General features: G+C 38.1%; 1 pseudogene across 1 annotated transcript; it reads right to left on the reverse strand.

The window, feature by feature from the left end:
• Positions 1-16,408: 16,408 nt before the first annotated feature.
• On the reverse strand, positions 16,409-17,074 carry LOC308512147 (RWD domain-containing protein 1-like; annotated as a pseudogene). The gene is made up of 2 exons: positions 16,819-17,074; positions 16,409-16,585 (listed from the first exon to the last, which is right to left on the reverse strand). The product of its transcript is annotated as an RWD domain-containing protein 1-like (transcript).
• Between the last annotated feature and the right edge of the window lie 220 nt (positions 17,075-17,294).

A 17,294-nucleotide genomic window follows, 5' to 3' on the forward strand; every position in this document is an offset into this window, starting at 1 on the left:
ATTTTACATGTATATGCTTTATTATATATATTTAAATGATAAAGATCTTTTGATTTTTAACACAATGATTATGCTATTTTCATACCTAACTGATTTTACAATAATTTCTTAATGACATCTAATGATCAGACAATATTCAAATGCTCTGAATTTCTCAGAGATGATTTTTACAACTAGCTGTTTGTTTTTGTTTTCTTTTTAATTAGGTTCCAAACAAGATCTGCTTATCATGTTTGGCTCTTTTGTCCTTTAAGTCTCTTATTCTATAAGAGACACACATCCCCACTTCCTTTTCCTCTTGAAATTGATTTTCTGGAGAAACTAGGTCATTTGTCCTATAAAGATTCTTACTTTTTTTTTTAGTTCCAAGCTTTCTAGTAGTATCATTTAACTTGTTCCTTAAAACCATATATTTTCTATAAACTCTAAATTAAATCTAGAGGCCGATTTGATCTAGGTTCAATTTTTTTTTTTTAGTAAGGATAATTTATTACGTCACATCATAGGGCACATGATATCTGGTTGGGTTAAGATTGATCTTAGTGGGTCAGGTGAAGCAATGAAGAAAATAATATAAGAATGAATTCCATTATAAGTGTGTAATATATTCCATTCCATTCCATTATAAAAGTAAGTCAAATAAGAGAGAAGGAAGAGATTTCTTTGGTGATTTGTGATTCACCACCTCTCCCTCCTTTGTCATGTCTAGTTGGGTACTTTCATATGAACATTCCGTCTGTGTCTGTAGTACTGAGATATAGAGAAGCTGTGCTTGACTCCTGCTTGAGAAAGCTTAAAGTGTTTGTAACCACAGGATTTTGGTGGCTGCATTGGGTTCAGTCTACAGTCTTTGGGAGTATGAAATTTTCAAGACTGGCCTAGCCAGTGTAGCTCAGTGGTTGAGCATCGACCTATGAGCCAGAAGGTCACAGTTTACTTCCTGGTCAGGTCACATGCCTGGGTTGCAGGCTCGATCCTCAGTGTGGGGTGTGCAGGAGGCAGTCAATCAATGATTCTCTCTCATCATTGATGTTTTTCTCTCTCCTTCTCCATCTCTCTTTCTCTCTGAAATCAATAAAAAATATATTTATTTAAAAAATTTCAATACTATCCTGTGGTCTAGATATAAGAAAGAGCCAACATGAGTCCTGGTCAGGTGTATCATTACATTATCCCACTGAATAAAGTGGGCATGGTGAGACCTAAATAAAATTGTATTCTGTTTACATCACCTGAGTTGTACTGTCTATATTCTGGTAACACACACAGATGCAAATTGAATAAAAATGCAGCTATTAGAGATGATTGGAAGATGAATAAGTGAAAACACAATGGATAGACACTTCTCAGAAATTTGGCTGCAATGGGGCCAGAATAATGGAGTGCTCACTGGGGAAAATGCAAGGTTGACTTTAATGTAGTGAAGAGATTGGATAGCGACAGACTAGCCAATACGGGGTCATTTAGAGGGAGACAGATACCAGAATCAAGGTACTGGATGTACATTAGATATCTAGAGTTTTGAAAGTGCTAAAGGGATGATTTGGCAGGGTGAGAAATCCAATTTGACCAAAGAAAATGCAGGAGTGACCCTAATAATACGAGTTTCCAAAGAACTCAGGAAGTTTTCCCAAGAGAGAAATCAAAGTAGGAAACCTGATGACCACACTTTGGATACATACAGAGCATTAGCAGCCATCATTCTAAAAGGCTGCATGTTGGACTCACTTGACTTAAACCCAGAATAATCCAATCAGGATCTCTGGGGGGTATTCCAGGCATTAATATTGTCTTAAAGATCCCTAAGTAATTCCAATATGCAGTGAAGTTTGAGAAACACTGTCATAACTGATAAACTCCCAAGGAAAATCAAGTTTCAGTAAAGGTAACGATGTGGCGTAGTGATTTCAGAGGATGAAGTATAAAGGGAAAAAGAGGAAGACAGCAGTGGGAAAATATTTCAGAGATTATAATGAGCATAACAGCATGGGGATAATGGCAGGCTTAAAGTTTGGTCTTTGGGGTGTCAGAATCCTAGCTTCGAATCCAGGCTCTACTACCTTTTACCTTTCTGATTGTCAGCAAATTATATATCTTAGCTCAGATTAAATCTCATTTACAAAATAATTCTGTTACTAGTGTCTATCATGTTTGTTTTATCTGTTTGTCATCTAACTGAAATGTCAACTCTATGAGAATAGGAATCATGTCTATCTTTTTCAAAATTGAATTCCCAGTCCCCAGAACAGGGCTTGGCCATGCAGTAGATGCTTCTATCTAGTTTTTAAATGTATGAATGGAAATACTTTATATTTTTACTAGAGACCAGTGTATGAATTCGTGCACCTTGAAAGGAACTGTGGGCCACAGTAGGCGCAGGGGTGGGTCTCAGCCCATCCTCTGCGCCTCCGCCCAGCCCCTCCCACTATGGCCCCTGGTCCCCTGTCTGCCGGCAGCCCTGCTCCCGCCACTATTGCTCCCACGCACTGACGGTGCCAGCCCCACTCATACCTGCTGATGGCTAATAGCTATTGGGGCTGGCGCCAGCAGTGGTGCCAGCAGTGGTGCAAGTGGGGTCGGTGCTGTCAGTGGGTGTGAGTGGTGGCTGCTGATTGCCCCTAAGGAGCAGGGGGGAGAGGAGAAGTCTTCAGAGGTGATCAGGGCCAGCAGCCGCAGCTCATACCTGCTGTGGTGCCGAGTGATTGGGACCGGCACTGGGCACCAGTAGGGAGTGTGAGCGGGGCTGGCGCTGGCAGCAGGTGTGAGTGCCAGGTGGGGCTGCAGCATGCAGGAGTACAGCATTTTCAGTAACCACCAGAAGCTTGCCCCTATGTCAGCGCCCAGCGCCCAGCCTTGGTCTGGCGCCCCGCTCATCTGCTCCACCATCCCGCCAGGGCCATCGCCCACCATGTTCCACACACCCTCCCCTGGTGGTCAGTGCATGTCACAGCGACCAGTTGTTCAGTTGTTCTGGTTGTTCCACTGTTCTGTTTGCATCTTAGCCTTTTATTATATGGGATTGTTTACTATATGATGGGTACTTTTTTCCAAGCACTTTACATCCATCATTTTATTCAATTCAACCCCAGGAGATGGTTACCACTATAATTTTCAATTTTTAGATGAAGATAATTAGGCAGAGGTCAATTAACTAGTAGATAATACATGTGGTATGATGCATGGAAAGCACTTAGATCATCTAAAAAACCCTCACTAGCCCTGGCTGGTTCAGCTCAGTGGATAGAGTGTCAGCCTGCAGACTGAAGGGTCCTGGGTATGATTCTGGGTCAGGGCACGTACCTGGGTTGTGTGTTCGATCCCCAGTGGGGGGCATGCAGGAGGCAGCCGATCAATGATTCTCTCTCATCATTGATGTTTCTAGCTCTCTCTCACCCTCTCCTGTCCTCTCTGAAATCAATAAAAAGATATTTAGAAAAATAAAATATTTTTAAAAAACCTCACTAAGTGATAGTGAACAATGAGAAAATGATAAGAAGCATATTAAAATGAAATGCCCTTAGGATTCTGAGAGGAACTCAGATGTTAGGTTGTGTCCATGTTGTCCTATGCATGGGAGCTGAACATAGAGATATCAAAAGCAAGGCATGGTTAGGAAGTATGCAATCTTTGTTTACATTCCAGATAAAGCATGAGTGAAAAAGGTATCTCATGCTTCTACAAAGCTAGCGGAAGAGAATAGGGCAGTGGTCAACAAACTGTGGCTCTTGAGCCACGTGCGGCTTTTTGGCCCCTTGAGTGTGGCTCAAAATACCACGTGCGGGCGTGCACGTACAGTGCGATTGAAACTTCGTGGCCCATGCGCAGAAGTCAGTATTTTGTGGAAGAGCCACACTCAAGGGGCCAAAGAGCCGCACGTGGCTCAAGAGCTGCACGTGGCTCGCGAGCCGCAGTTTGCTGACCACTGGAATAGGGTAACAAGTCTTATATACCAAAAGAGGTTGGATTTAGGCTCAATCTCTTGTATCTATTATTGGAGAATCACTGGATCTCTGTCAAATTTTATCTTTGATTATTATTACACTAGTGGCCCAGTGCAAATATTTGTGCACATTGAAAGAAATAAATTAGAAGGTGGCTGGTGTGGCAGGACTGGGCTAGATGGGCTAGACATGCCCTGGAGCCAACCTCCCTCAGTCCCTCACCAGTGTCTGCGGAGTGAGCAGGGCTCCTCTGGCAGGTGGGCTCCCTCGGCCTGGCCTGTGGGGATCGGGCCAAAACTGGCTCTCTTACTTCCCCTGAGGGGTTCTGGAATATGAGAAGGCACTCTGCAAAGTTGCTGTCGTACAGGGTGTGGAATGCAAACACAAGTGTGCAGTAAACCAGATTCAGGGCCGACAGTGCCCCAGCAACAACATAATCCATGGCCAAAAGTAGAATTGGTTGGCCCTGAAAGGAATCGGGCTCCCTCTTCTCTGGTTTCGGGGTGCATCATCTGAGAACCACCGCTGCCAAGTCACTGCAGCTCAGAGGCTCCTGCATTGAGCATCTACCTCCTGGTGGTGAGTGCATGTCATACCAACTGGTCAGATGGGCAGAGAGACACTTAGCATATTAGACTTTTATGTATATAGATGGAAGGAGGCACTGAAGGCAGTGATGGTGTTTCAAGCCAGGAAATATAATATTCCTTGGAAAAGCTTGGACTAAGCAATTTTTCATCTCTTAGTAGAGTAGAAAAAATGTCACACGAACCTCACCTCCATCAGGTTCTATAAAAGCTATTATGTGACTTCTCAGCACTTTCTAGCTTCAATATTACTAACTATAGGAGTGAAAGGTATTTCTGTCCACAAACGCATCTTTTTTTTAATCCTCACCAGGGGATATTTTTCCATTGATTTTTAGAGAAAGTGTAAGAGAGAAGGAGAGACAGAGAGAAATATCCACAGGGCCAGGATGGGGAGGAGCCTGCGATCCAGGTACGTGCCCTTGACAGGAATTGAACCTGGGACCCTTTGGTCTGTAGGCCAATGCTCTATCCACTGAGAAAACTGGCTAGGGTCACAAATGCATCTTGAATCTAACCAATCTGTTGAGATTTTCAACAATGCAGAAAAGTATTCCCTTGAATATTTTCATGGGTAGGCTTTTTAAAGTGGAGTATTTGCATTATTTTTAAAGTGTCAAACTTCATTGTAAATCACAGCCTATTTTATTTTGAGTTGTAACATTGTTCCTTTGTACATATGCTGTGCCCTTAACTTGACAATTTAGTCAAATGATCTTTTGCAGTTCATCCATGTAATCACAGCATAACAGATGACCATTAGAGGATCAGAGCTGAAATGTATGGGAATGCACAAACAATCTCCAGACAGGACTAAAACCAAATTGCCTGCCAACTTGGTACCAGTCAGGATTGCTTTGCTTTATGCACTGTCCAGAAAACTGCATGCCCTATTTAGCAAAAGAGATAGAGAGAACTAAATAAAAAATCATATCTATTCATATAATCCTTTGGTTTCCGTAAGATTTCTACTTCTTGAAATAATGTAAATAAAATGACATTGTTGAGGAAATGAATAATTAATGCTATCAGAGACACATATTATGGATTTAAAATTTAATCCTCTAAAAGAAAACATATTTTTCTTTTGTAAACATATATTTGTATTGATTTCAGAGAGGAAGGGAGAGAGAGAGAAACATCAATGATAGAATCATTGCTTGGCTGCCTGCTGCATGCCCCCAAATGGTGTTTGAGCCCACAACCCAGGCACGTACCCTGACTGGGAATCAAACTGTGACCTCCTCGTTCATAGGTTGATGATCAACCACTGAGCCACGCCATCTGAGCTATTTTTCTTTTCTTTTTTTTTTAATTGGACACTCTCTTTTATTTACATGTATTTTGATAAAGTCTTTTTCATTTTTTAAAAATACTATATATATATATATATATGTATATATATATATATATATATATATATATATATATATAAAATGTGAGTATTATACAATAGAAAAAAAGGCATTTCCATAGTTTCATCACTCAAACAAAACATTTGTTCAAGTAAACATATTTTTCTAAGGTGTACTTTTTTATTAGCCTAATAATATACCCATAGTTCTACTATAGGATCTTTACATATTCACATCATTTTTAAAGCTACATGTAGTATGCGGCATCTTAAAATAAAGTTGGTTAAAACAACTTTTCATATAAGAAAGCACAGCTACATATCCAATGACTGAAGAGGAAAGGAGTAGATTTAATTATTGTTCCCAATTCTTTTTTTTCTTTAATCCTCCCCTGAGGATATTTTTCCATTGATTTTTAGGGAGAGTGGAAGAGAGAGGGAAAGACAGAGAGAAATATCGATGTGAGAGATACACATCGATTGGTTGCCTCCTGCACGCCCCCTCCCCCCCAAGGCCTGGGCCAGGGAGGAGCCTGCAACTGAAGTATGTGCCCTTGACTGGAATTGAACACAGGACCCTTTGGTCGGAAGGCCAAAGCTCTATGAACTGAGCCAAACTGGCTAGCCCAGTAGTTCTCAACCTTGACTGCACATTAGAATCACCTGGGAATCTTTTTAAAATCCTGATTTCTGGGCCTCATCCTCCAGAAATTCTCTTTCTTTGTTATGGGGTGGGGCCACAGCATTAGTAACAAAGAAACAGAATTTCCGGAGGATGAGGCCCAGAAATCAGGATTTTAAAAAGATTCCCAGGTGATTCTAATGTGCAGCCAAGGTTGAGAACTACCGGGCTAGGGCTATTCCCAATTCTTCATTCCTTCCCTCTAATAAAATTTTTCACACATGCTTTTACTGTGCAATTGTGTAGTGCCTGTTAATAAAAGAGGTGGAATTTATGTTTCTGCCTCATTGACTTTAAGCTTCTCCATATGACTCGCTCTGGATAATGAATGAATAGTGAGTAGATGTGATGCCAATGAAAACTTTAACTGTGTTGCTGTGCTTTGGCTTGGCCTCTTGTCCTTCTGTGCATGAGCCACAAAAATAACTGCTCCTCACAGAATGAAACACTTGTGGAGACCTAGATCCAACCCACAGCCTGAAACCAAGCCAACCTGATTGACCTGAAAACCTGTCAGCAAGAGAAAATGTTTTAAGCCATTGAAATTTAGGAGTTGTTTTGCAGCATCATTGTAGCAGAAACCTGATATTTTTTTAAAATCTTTATTGTTGAAAGTTTTACATATGTCCCGTCTCATTTTCCCCCATTGACCTCCTCTACTAGCCCCCTCCCCAACCCATCCCCTGCCCCAGGCCCTCACCACCGCATTGTCTGTGTCCATGGGTTATGCATATATGCATACAATTCTTTGGCTGATCACTTCCCACCCACTCACCCTCCCCCACCTTCCCTCTGAGATTCTGCCTTCTGTACTATGCTTCTGGAGACCTGAATTTTACAAGGATAACTAAGAAAACAGAGGTACAGAGAAAGAAAAGAAACTTTCTCAAGGTTATGTAGCAAATCACAAGACACTCAAAGGTAAAACCTACATATTCTCATTTATTCCAAGTACTTTATCCCCTTGACTAATCTATTAATTTTTTGCCAAGGAGAGTAACATTTTCTTATATATGTCTGTATATATGGCATCCACAAATTATGATGAACTTAAAGTTTTGGGAAGGAAGAAAAGTTAAATTTTAAATACCTATTCAAATGAACAGAGGTAGCCCTGACTATACTAGAACTCAGAAAATCTGGCTTAGATATCCACATAGTGTTTTACTATGTATTTGTTCACTGTTCTGCCTTATTTTCTCTGAACCCCAGTTAAATTGCTGAAAAGAGTTACCATAATTTTTCAAAGGACCTGTGAAAAAACATATTTTGAGTAATGACCTAGTAAGGGACAGACCATGGTATGTCATAAACATTTTGTATTAAATATAAATTTATTTTTAACATCCTAAGATATTATATGAAAATAAAATGTGATTGCTCATTTATACTTTAAAGTCTATCATAGCTGATCACATCTTCTTTAGAGCTTGTAATCTAAGGTAAGTGTCATCAATGTAGATATGAATTGGATAAAATTTTATGGGTTCCCAAATATCATCTACTGTTAACAGAAAGCTGAAATCTATTAAGCAGCATTTCATTCTTCTGCTTCATAATTAAAAGTGCTTTGAGCCCTGACTGGTTTGGCTCAGTGGATAGAGCGTTGGCTGAAGGGTCTCAGGTTCGATTCCTGTGGATGGCATGTACTTTGGCTGCAGGCGCATCCCCAGTAGGGGGTGTGCAGGGGACAGCTGATCAATGTTTCTCTTTCATCGATGTTTCTAATTCTCTATCCCTCTCCCTTCCTCTCTGTAAAAAATCAATAAAATATATTAAAAAGTGCTTTGATATTACAAACAATTTTGTAGAATAGAGAAAAAACAAGGAAATATGCCATATAAAGCAAGGTGTAAAGAATTTCTCCTTCATCAGCATTTTTTTGGAGTTTTGCTACTCCTGGAATCAATAATAGAAGTAGTAGAGTTGCAACTGTTCTTTAACAATTTCTGAAAGGAAATTTTTCTTTATGCTATTTGAATTTAATGAATAGAAAATATCACAAAAAGGTTGCTTTTCATGCTCAACTAAGTTGACAGAACTCAGAATAAAATACTTTCCCAGTTATTTAAGAAATCTGCTGAGATGCAATTTCACAATTGATACAATTTTTGAACTCATAGTCTACAATACATATGTCTTTCTTACAGTTTAAAGTAAACTTTATGGAACCTTATTAATAAGTAGAATGTTTAGAGTTGGTTAATATTATTTTCAATATGCCTGAAAATTAGAAATAATCAGTAGTGGATATTTCCTAACAGGGTCTTTAGGTAGATATAATTCCTCTGCAATACAAACCTAAGAGTGAATTGATGTTGATCAGCCAAAAATAAATAAATAAATAAAATAGGCAATTTAAGTATTAATCTGATTGTGATCATGTATTTTTTAGTTAAGTTTCCAAGCCCAGAGGCCTACAAGCAGTGAAGGGAATAAAACAGGAAATGCAATGGTGTTTCTTATGCTATTTATGGTCTGGCAGAAAAAAGTTAACCATCTAGTACCCTTAAATAAACTTAAGTATTTCAGATGAGTAGGCAATATATTCCCAGGGAAATGTAGCTTCTTATGAGATCATTTAAACATAAATCTATTTTGAAATTTCCCTGATTTTCACAATTGTTAAATTAATGAATTTAATAGTAATTAATAAATTAATAGGTTAATAAAGTTATTCTGGGTAATAGTTATATTTTATTGGTATATACTGAAATATGTATTGGTATTATAAACATGCAATCATTTTTCTTAAATGTAAGTCACATAACATGGTGTAGAAAAATCCTAATTTTTCCTTTTTCTCCTGAGAAAAATCAAGGTCATAGTCCCAAGTTAGCTCTTATTCTCTAAACATTAGGATTGCAAAAATAATAAAAATGAGGGTAAAAATAAAAATAATGCTAAACACTGGAATTAGAAAGATTAACCATGATGAATGCCTACTGTTTAGAATACATCTATGTTTGGAAGCATTTGGAAAAGTCTTAGAAATTTCCAGAGGTCTCAAGTTTTCTTCAGTGTTTGCACTAAACTTGAACAAGTTTAATAAAACATGGAAACTTGCAAAGTTTTCACAGTGTTCCCTTTCTTCTGTGTAGAAGTTTGGAAATGATTCAAAAGTCATATAGATGTAATCCCAAGTTATAAAATTAATATTTAAGAAAAAATTAACTTTGACCAAAGAAAAGGTGACAGCTGAAACACTGAGAAACATTTTAAAATTGAAACTTCCTTTTATTCTGGAAAACTATACAATATATGTTTATGGTTTATGGCCTCCTCTCCAGGTTAATTGCTCACCCCTCCCTTATATATAGCTCACAGGCACACTGAACAAGTTTGGTTCTTACATTACTGACAACCTTTGCACCTCACTTTGATGATTCAAGTCAAGGACTACATCTGAAAAGCTGCCCTTCCCTGACCCCCACTCATTGTTATGGTCCCTCTTTTGTGCACTTATTGAATCCTATCTTCTTGTTAAAGCAGTTCTTCTCACATCTTCTGTATTATTATTTTCCTGTTTACCTCTCCTCTAAGCAAGTGCTCTCCAAACTTCTATGATAGCCCACTCCAAAACTTAAATTTTTTAAAAAACTATTGATTTTAGAGAGAGAGGAAGGGAGAGGGATAGAGCCACAGAAACATCAATGAAAGAAACATTGATTGGCTGCTTCCCACATGTCCCATACTGGGGATTGAGCCTGCAACTCAGGCATGTGCCCTGACCAGGAATCGAATTGGCAGCCTCTTGGTTCATGGGTCGAACATGACTACCACTGAGCCATACTGGCTGGGTAAACTTTAAAACTTTCTTAACATGTACTTCTAATAAACATATGCATTATTTTGCATATGTTTACATGTATATATATTGATAAGTATATCCCTTGAAAATATTTCACTCACATATATGCATCCTACTTGGAAGAATTTTAAATAAAATTTAAATAGAATTTTATTTAAAATTCTTCCAAGTTTAAATAAACAGTGAATATAGAGTGTAATTTTAACATATCATTCCTTTAGTTTTGTGTATCAACTTGGTCTCCTCTGAGGTGTAAGCACTCACTTTATGGACCACCACTCTAGATGATCATTTCTTTGAAAGCAGATACTTCAAAAAATCATATATAACCCTAGCACTTGTGTTTGATATATGTCAAATGCACATCCCTCATTAAATGATATCCATGGTAATAAAGGGTTGATTTGGGGTAGCTGCACTAGAAGTTTCTAATTCATGGTCTTGAGAATTACACAAACGGACCGGAGCCTAAAGGTCACCAAATGTGATATCCTGATTGTATAGATAAATACACTCAAACTCGGACACGTTAAGTAATTTACCTAGTCTCACACATTCAGTGATTGGAAACTGGAGCCTCTGCTCCCATTTCCAAGTTCCCCATTCCAGTAGGATGCTCTTGTTATGATCTCCATATAATGGTAGAGCAGTGGTTCCCAACCTTATTTTGGCCACACCTCACCTAAGCATCTCTAAAATCCTGATGTCCCCCTGTGACATATAATTCTGATTATTCAAAAAGTGACTCCTGTTCACTTGTAGGAAGCCTAAAAGGCCATTCACTTAGTCTAAACAAACTTCCAAAGAACATGGCATCCATGAAAGAGAAAAATAAAAGAATGAAAGGACAGCTGAAGCACTGAGGAAGAAATCACTAGAAATTGTTAAAAAAATAATAATAATATGAAGTGATATGAAAACATAGCAAATAAAGTTTCAAAACATATAATAGAGAACTGAAATGCATAAATATGTCACAATATATATTTATATACTGTACATGAGGCCCCTAGAACCATAAGAAATGCAAAATATTCACTGTTAAGAACCCATTCTCAAATTGCCCCCTTAAAAATCAAATTGTTCCCCCCTCGTGGTGCATGTGCCCCACGTTAAGAACCATTGTGGTAGAGGAATGTGAGAAGAGGAGGCATTTTATTTTACTTTTCTTCTTACACTTCTAACCTACATGAAATAGTTTGATATTTCAGAAATAGACCAAGTGCACTGGGAATAATCCCTTGAGTTAAATAGATTTTCTCTTTCAACTGGTTATCCTGGTTCACTGAAGCTGCCAGTCTGATCTGGAAGGTGTTGAAACTGACCATTTCAAAGCCTAACTTGGAATATAGTAGTCTCTAAACAATTGCTGTCCCGTAGAACTTTTTGTGATGATGTAAATGGTCAATATCAGCACTATCCAATATTCAATCTGTACTTTAAAATAGGACTACAGTGATTGAGGAACTGAAATTTAATTTGTATTTAAAATATTTTTATCGATTTTATAGAGGAAGGGAGAGGGTGAAAGAGATAGAAATATCAATGATGAGAGAGAATCATTGATTGGCTGTCTCCTGCACACCCCACACTGGGGATCGAGCCTGCAACCTGGGCATATGCCCTGATCAGGAATAAAACCTTGACCTCTTGGTTCATAGGTCGATGCTCAACCACTGAGCACACTGGCCGGGCTTAATTTATATCTTAGTTTATTTAACTCTAAATTGCTACATGTGGCTGGTGCCTACTGTATGTGAGCGTGCAGCTCTAGACCCAGAAAATAAAATGCCAAATGTAAATGTAGAAAAAGTATTTGTGTGGAGATGATAACTTTTTAATTTGGTGTCTGTCTACAAGAAGCAAGAAAACTAGCAAATGTTTCAAGTAATTTGAAGAGTTAGCATCTAGTCAAAGATGAAAGAGAGTAGTGAGTAGGAAAAAAAAGAAGAGTAGTGAGTATATCAAAAGCAAAATAGGATAAAAATTTGTTTTTCCTTTTAGAAAATATTTTTGAACAGTGTTTCTCAAACTTTAATATGCATATTATATGAATCAGTTGAGGAGGTTTTTTGTTTGTTTTTAACACAGATTCTCAGTAAGTCTGGGCAAGGTTTGAGAGTCGACATTTTTAACAATTTTAGGAAATTTTGATGTTCCTGGTGAGTGTTCCACAATTCAAGTAGCAAGTATTTAGAAAAAAAAAAAGGTTACACCTGTTGTAAAAATATTTGCTAAACAAAGTATAAAAAGGCATTGTAAAGTAATCACGAACCATATAAAACTGGATTTAGGAGAGCATCCTATACAAATTCAAATGGGATTATCTCCAGAAACCATCAAATGACTCTCAATTCCCAACACTACATACATACATCAAATTGCATCTTCCATGAGCTATGATAGCAACAGGAAAACCCTTTGTCATGTATCCTTGTGTCACTGTGGTCCATAAAAATGTTTAGAAAGGGAGAAAAGAAAAGGAAATTGATTGTTTCTGAAAAGGGATTGGATTGGGGCTCACTGAAGGAAATTTCCCAAGGAGCATTTCAATCTAGAGAGAATCAGAATCATGTTTATGGCTGGGAAAAGGATACAAGTAATCATTAAATGACTTATATAGTCTGAAAGAAAACAGTGAGACTTCCTGCTTGATATAATTGAATGCAGCTGTATTATTTTCATAGCTTTGGTTATTTTTGCTGATATATATTAGGAAAATGATCTATACTTATTATTTCTAGTAGCAACCTGGATAGACACATCCATGGATTTGACTGTTCCTATCAAGAATTTTAGGAAACAAAACCTAGCTGTATGAAGTAGATAACTAGTGAAAAGAAAAAGGCTTTAGAAGTTTGGGCTAGGTTAAAATAAAAGGAGGCTAGTCTAGATTCATTAATTTCTGGCTACAAATGTAGATTTCACCAAGTTCAGATTTGCCTTCATTCATGTTTATGACTGAACCACAAACAAACAGCACAATTTGAGTGGATGCAGACACCACATTTCATGCATCCATAGTTATTTCTGGAGGCAAACCTGGAATTTGGAAAGCTCTGTATGGAAAAGGAGTGAAGAATCAATCAGGTTTTAAAAAAACAAAGAAACCATGAGCCTAATGCATTTTATACATTAGTTTTTGAGAGGGGATCATATCAACATTCAGGGTTCTACATATTACTTGGGAAATTATTTGATGTTCCACCTCTATACATAAAAGCCTAAGTGACCATTATGACAGAATGACTGGAATGACTGGTCGCTATGACATGCACTGACCACCAAGGGGCAGACGCTCAACTTAGGAGCTGCCCCCTGGTAGTCAGTGCGCTCCCACACCTGGAGAGCTGCTCAGCCAGAAGCAGGGCTCACAGCTGGTGAGCGCAGCTGCGGTGGTAGGAGCCTCTCCTGCCTCCACAGCAGCGTGGCTAGCCCAGCAGTAAGGAGCGAGCAGGCAGGTGAGCAGTTAGGAGCGAGCAGTCCCAGATTGTGAGAGGGATGTCTGACTACTGAATGTCCGACTGAAGGAATCAGGCCTAAACTGGCAGTTGGACATCCCCTGAGGGGTCCCAGATTGTGAGAGGGTGCAGGCTGGGCTGAGGGACACCCTCCCCCATGAAAGAATTTCGTGCACTGGGCCTCTAATAGTTATATAATATCAAGTTCTAGCACTAGCTGGTTTGGCTCAGTGGATAGAGCATTGACCTGCAGACTGAAGAAGGGTCCCAGGTTTGATTCTGGTCAAGGGCACTACTGTGGTTGCAGGCTCCTCTCCAGCCCAGGCCCTGGTCAGGACTCATGCAGGAGGCAGCCAATCCATGTGCTTCTCTCACATCGATATTTCTCTGTCTTTCCCTCTCTCTTCTACTCTCTAAAAATCAATTGAAAGATATCCTCAGGTCCTAACCGGTTTGGCTCAGTGGATAGAGCATCGGCCTATGGATTCAAGGGTCCCAGGTTCAATTCCGGTCAAGGGCATGTACCTTGGTTGCGGGCACATCCCCAGTGGGGCGTGTGCAGGAGGCAGCTGATTGATGTTTCTAACTCTCTCTCCCTCTCCCTTCCTCTCTGTAAAAAATCAATAAAATATATTTTTAAAAAAAGAAAAAAATATCCTCGGGTGAGGATTAAACAAATAAACCAACTATATATATATATATATATATATATATATATATATATATATATGTAAAATTCTAATTCTTATTCCTTTATAAAGCCCACAGCGATTCTGACAAAGCTAAATCTTCTGATGGTCATATCTTCTATTTTACAGTAAGAAAAGAAATGATCAACAAACCAAACATTTGTCATCATAATGTCTAAAGTTACTGATGACTTGTCCAACTACTTCATGTTGTTAAAGTATTTCTATATTTACAGAATTTAAACTACCAGAATGATTGCTTTCCCTTAACCAATAGTCAGAAACACTGCAGTGATAGAGGTCATAATTTGTGCAATGGTGTAGACATATTCAAAAACAGTGTGTCATATCCCCTTCTACTCAACCACTCAGCTCACACTTGTATGTATCACTTGGGATGCTGGGAGTTGTTTGCAGTTTCTACAGTTTAATATTTCAAGTCAGTTCTCAAAATGAGGTCATCTGTGGAACTGCTACTGATGTTATTTAGATAGGAAGCCTGTAAGTATGCAGAACAAGATTTGCTATTTTTGCTATGGGTTTGTAGAAAATGAATTATGTTGTAGTTGTGGAAGTTCTGAATTATAGATGCTAAGATATTTGGGAGAAACTTTTAACTTTACCATTTTTCCCCTTCAGAAATATATCATTTATATTCTGTAATTTGATAGGATCAAGTTCAAAATGTTAAGTTTACTTCTTTTCATACTCATATATGATGATCCCGAATGTTTACTTTGACAGAAGTTAGTACAATTAAAAACAGAAACAAAATCTCATCTATCACAATCAATGATGGTTCTTTGGCAGAAATAAATTGCATTTCTTCATTCTATGTCGCTTTCCTTGACTGCCTTCTCTTTTCTTCAGCCCCAAGAAGAAATAATCAAGCAATATACAGATGTCAGAAATTAATTCACTCTTTTATTAAATATCCAATAATAGAAAGTTTTAAAATAAATCATACAGAAAATATAATACAGCAAAAAAATTAAGAAAAAATCTCCTCTATCTATGTGAATGTGTGTTCATATATACAGAAATAATGGATAAGTGTAAAAAAACAAATACATAGATATTTAACTATTGATCCACTGTTTGTCCCATGTGCTCTTATAGATCTCAAAACTAGTGTTTAGTTATGTTCTTGTCAAGCAATGAGAATACTTGACTACACTGGGGATTTTATTCATTGGTTTTTCTAAAGTAAGAAGGTAAAGGAGCACCCTAACTGGTTTGGCTCAGTGGATAGAGTGTCAGCCTGCAGACTGAAGGGTCCCAGGTTCAATTGCAGTGAAGGACATGTACCTTGGTTGCAGGCACATCCCCAGTAGTGGATGTGCAAGGAGGCAGCTGATCGATGTTTCTAACTCTTTATCCCTCTCCCTTCTTCTCTGTAAAAAATCAATAAAATATATTTTAAAAAGAAGGTAAAGGGGAAAGGCCAGAGAGGATGTTTGAAGCATAGGGAAAGCATAAGTGCTTTTGTTTTTTCTTCAAATTTTAAGAGATGAAAAGTAATCTTTTTAATATACAAAAAACCTATCATCTCAATGAAAAAGGAATTCAAAATTTCTAAACAAATGAAAAGGTTCCATTCTTCCAATATAAATTATCTTTACATGCTTAAGGATTTTTTTTTAAAGATTTCTGATTACTGTGGGTAACACCAACTGAATACACTATTAATTCTATTGTAGCCCCATTTTCTTCTTTTTATTTGAAAATTTAAGGTCAGCTCATTAAGTTCAATGATGAAAGCTGTCAGAAGAATATTGTTTTGAAAATTATTTTTTCTTAGAAAAAAAAGGAAAATCAACAGTCTGCCAGCATTGCCACAGTTGCGGTAGCAGTCAAGCCTCTCTGCAGGCGGGGATAGTCCATTAATCAGTCACATCACTTTCTGGGTCAGCAGGATTGTATTCTGAATCATCCGTATCATCTTCCAGCCCCAAGTCATCCATTTCCTGGAACACAGACTCATTTACCTCCACAGTATTTCCAGCATCCTCTAAGAACTGAGTATCAGATGTGTCAACATTATGGTCTGTTTCAAATAGCTGTTTTCCACTTAAATTCTTTTTTATTTTTTTAACATATTTTTATTGATTTCAGAGAGGAAAGGAGAGGGAGAGATAGATAGAAACATTAATGATGAGAGAGAATCATTGTTCGGCTGCCTCCTGCATGCCCCCCACTGGGGATCGAGCCGACAACCAGACATGTGCCCTTGGCTAGAATCAAACCAGGGACACTTCAGTCCACAGGCCTATGCTCTATCCACTGAGCCAAACTGGCTATGGCTTAATTTATTTTTTCTTGCTTGTTCTTCTACTTTCACTTTTTTTTTTTTTAATTTCCAAGAGTTCTGCATCAGACTTTGCTTTCCAACTTAAGAAATTCCCAATTGTATCAGGAGTGCCATAAAATAATTGTTTTTCAGTTTCTTCTGCTCTTTTTCTTTCTTTTTGCTTCTGGTTTTTAAATTTGATCCACTCTATCATTTAATTTTCTTGCACAGCTGTCACTAAAGTAAAGATCCTCACCATACCAAGGTTTTCTTCTGCTTGTAATGCTAAGAATTTCAAATGCCTGAGACATCATTATCTTCTAGATTTTGCTGGGAGAATACGTAGATGTCATAGTAATGGTGAAGCTGGGAGCATTTTTTGCTAATACTGTAAAGAAGTCTGGGTAGATGAACTCCAGAGCCTCCAGGTCCTTGTGCTGCTACTTGACATCATCTGTCATTGTGACCCTCACTGCTTG

Source organism: Myotis nattereri, assembly GCF_964212035.1.
Source record: "Myotis nattereri genome assembly, chromosome: X".
Lineage (NCBI taxonomy): Eukaryota > Metazoa > Chordata > Mammalia > Chiroptera > Vespertilionidae > Myotis > Myotis nattereri.